Raw genomic sequence first — 4,057 nt, 5'->3', positions numbered from 1 at the left:
TTGCCAGACTTGCATCCTGACCAACTTGACCAAATACTCCTAACCTTTTTCCCCAGGTGATATCCTCAGGCTCTTTCCAGTACATGAATATAATTTTTGTGAAATTTAAGTATATAGATCCTTTCTTCTCCTATTATGTCTGACATCTGCCCAACAGATTTATGCTAGGTAGTTCTCATTATCAGCCTGGAAATCAGTAGAAAAAACATGAAGGAACTGACTCTTGCCTTAAGAGGGAGCCATCTGTAGTATCTTCAAGCCCAATGGTAGTATTATCCCTCACTAGAGAAATTAAACTATTAAGACTGCAGGGTCAATATCCTCAGAGGTATCTATACAGATTCTTTAATTAGAGTTCTAAGGATTCCAGATTCTTCCTACCAGAGCCTGAAACTTTTAATTATATATCTATATTAACTTCTTATTTTAAAATCTCTGATATTATATAGCTCTCATAATTAGATATTTAGCCTAATATTTAACTGTAGGTGCCTTGATCTTTAACTGCAGGTCGTAAGAGCCTCTCTCTTTGTATGATATTGTGTAAGTTCTCTGACTCTTATGCGTAGCCATTTAGCACATGTTAAAGGTCTCTCAGCCTTTCATTGCCCTTCAACAAGCTGTCAGTACAATTTAGACACCAGCAAAATCCTCAGTCTTCATAAGCGTCACTCCCCTATGTCTCTCAAATATCTGCACCAGTTCTGTGCCATATCATTTCCCTATACTAAGAATGTTCCCAAGGATATGTTTATTTATACTATTTTCAATGTCTTTGTCAATTTGTATACTAAAAGTATGTGCACCCTACCTAGCACCAGAATTGTGTCCTATCTATCTACCAGGTAATATCAGAATTAGCTTGAAAAATCTTTTACCTCATGTTTTGCTTGACCACTTCCACTACCATACAAATTAGTCTGAGTCCACTGAGAAGCAAATGCCAACATACAGTTGAATATGCAAGGACTTTGGGAAGGAGAATTTCTTCAATTTATAAAACAGAGAAGATACCAGACAATCTTGGGAGTCATGTCAGATCATCTTTCAAGAGAAGTGTGAAAGATAGTTGGATGAAACTATGATGAGCCTCCAGGAGACTGTGGCATAATCTATGATGATTCAAAATCATCAGGGGATCTTTCAGCCACAGGAGACCCACTTGTCTACCAGAACTAGGGTGGCTGCAAGTATCTATGCAGCACACAGTCACTAGTGGGAGCAGCTCAGTGGATGTGTAACCTTGTGACAAGCTCAGCAACTGAGGCCCTCAAGCAGTTATACTCCTGGTAGTCAAAGTTTGTAAAGCACATTCCAAGGTTCTTCCTGACCTAAAAAAAATAATAAAATAAGATAAATTATCTACATATAATTTCTCATTCTTTCAGATCCAAAATTCATACAGCTCATACTAATACATGATATGCTACCTAGCAAGTACCCATGATATATTTGAATAAAGGAGTCAATGAATGATCAAATAAAAGAACAAATATTAAAATGACTCTTTTTCATCTTATTATTTTTGCTCTAATCAGTCAAATTAAGGTTCTCATTTCCTTTCTCAATTTTCCTTTTCCCTGGTGAGTAAAGCAATCCCAGCTATGTATCACTTGATCTTAGCCAAAAGGCCGAGAAGCGATCCAGCTATGTATCAAATGATCAAAAATGTACTGTACTACATCTGCAGTAGGGGTCCCATAAGATTCTAATGAATGGAGCTGGAAAATTACCACAGAGTGACATTGCAACCATTGTAAAATTGCCACACCATGGTACTTGCATATGTGTGTTGATTCTGGTGTAAACACACAGACCATACTGAGAGCTTTATATATATATATATATATGGGCTGAGGGTGTAGCTCAGAGATACCATGCTTGCTTAGCATGTGAAAAACTCTGGTTCAACTCTTAGCACCATAAAAAATCTATAATACATACAGTAATGTGTAGTATTTCATACTTCAAAATGACAACATATGACTATCTTACTAATTTGTGTATTTTCTATCACCTTTTAAAAATAGTTTTAAGATTAATTCTTCTGCTTATTTAAAAAATTGTCATAAATGCCAATACAACATTCAGGAATCTATGGGACACAATGAAAGCAGTTCTACATGGAAAATTCATGGCACTGAATGCCCACATCAGGAAAACAGAGAAAGCTCAAATAAACAACCTAACAATAACTATTAGACTCATAGAAAAACAAGAGCAAGAAAAACCCAAAGCTCGAACAAGAGAGGAAATTATAAAGATTAGAGCAGAAATCAATGCAATGGAAACTAAGAAAATGATACAAAAAATAAATGAATCGAAGAGTTGGTTTTTTGAAATAATAAATAAAATTGATAAACCCTTAGCAAATCTTATCAAAAAAAGGTAAGAAAAGGCTCAATTCATGCAATCAGGAATGAAAAAGGCAAAGTCACGAGAGATCCCACAGAAATCCAGAGGATCATTAATCCATACTATGAGAACCTATACTCTAATAAAATGGAAAACACAGAAGAAATAGACAGATCTCTAGATACTTATGAATTACGAAAGATTAATGAAGAAGATAAAAATATTTTAAACATCCCAATTACAATCAGTGAAATTGAAAATGTAACTGAAAACTTACCAACAAAGAAAAGTCCAGGTTCTGATGGATTCACTGCTGAATTTTACAAGACATTTAGAGAAGATCTACTGCCATTACTCTTCAGACTTTTCAATGGAATTGAAAGAGAAGCAATACTTCCAAATTCATTCCTGGACGCAAATATCACTTTGATTGCCAAACCTGGGAAAGATGTAACTAAAAAAGAGAACTACAGGCCAATCTCCTTAATGAATATAGATGCAAAAATCCTCAATAAAATACTAGCAAACACAATACAGAGGATCATCAAGAAGATCATACATCCTGACCAAGTCAGATTTATTCCAGGGATGCAAGGATGGTTCAACATATGTAAGTCAATAAATGTAATACACTATATTAACAAAGTCAAGGACAAGAACCACATGATCCTCTCGATAGATGCAGAAAAGACATTTGACAAAATTCAACACCAATTCATGATGAAAACTCTGCAAAAAACTGGAATATATGGTCTATATCTCAACTTGATAAAGGCTATCTATGAAAAACCAACAGACAACATCCTATATTAAATGGCCAAAAACTGAAAACCTTCACGTTAAAATCAGGAAGAAGACCAGGATGCCCACTATCACCACTGCTCTTCGATATAGTTCTGGAAATATTAGCCACAGCAATTAGATAAGAGAAAGAAATTAAAGCAATAAAGATAGGAAAGGAAGAAGGTAAACTGTCATTATTTGCTGATGATATGATACTCTACACTGAAGACCCAAAAACCTCCACCAAAAGACTTCTCAACTTAATAGACACTTTTAGCAGAGTAGCTGGATACAAGGTCAACACCCAAAAATCAATAGCCTCCTTGTACACAAGTAACAGACTCACTCAATGAGAAATTAGGGAAAAAATTCCTTTCACAATAGCACACACAAAAAATGAAGTATCTGGGGATCAATCTAACAAAAGAAGTAAAAGACCTCTACACTGAAAACTGCAACATTCTGAAAAAAGAGATCAAAGAGGATATAAGAAAATGGAAAGATATCCCCTGCTCCTGGGTAGGAAGATTCAACATAGTGAAAAAGGCCATACTACCAAAACTGCTATACAGATTCAATGCAACACCAATTGAAATCCCAACACTATACTTCACAGAACTAGAAAGAAGAATCCAAAAATTCATTTGGAACCATGATAGACCTAGAAAAGGCCATCCTAGGCAACAGACACATGTCAGCTGCTATAACAGCTCCCAATTTGAAACTATACTACAAAGCCACTCTGATAAAAACAGCATGGTACTAGCAGAGAAACAGATCTGAGGATCAATGGAACAGATTGGAAGAACAAAACCAACTCCAGATGCACTCAGCTACCTCATCTTTGACAAATGAGTTGACAGGCACCACTGGAGAAAAGATGGCCTCAATAAATGGTGTGGAGCAAACGATCTCAAAC

The sequence above is a fragment of the Fukomys damarensis genome, unplaced genomic scaffold (assembly GCF_012274545.1).
Source record: "Fukomys damarensis isolate Sample0158 unplaced genomic scaffold, DMR_v1.0_HiC HiC_scaffold_30, whole genome shotgun sequence".
Taxonomy (NCBI): Eukaryota; Metazoa; Chordata; class Mammalia; order Rodentia; family Bathyergidae; genus Fukomys; species Fukomys damarensis.
The sequence above is the reverse complement of the archived record's forward strand: the minus strand, read 5'-3'. Positions refer to the sequence as shown.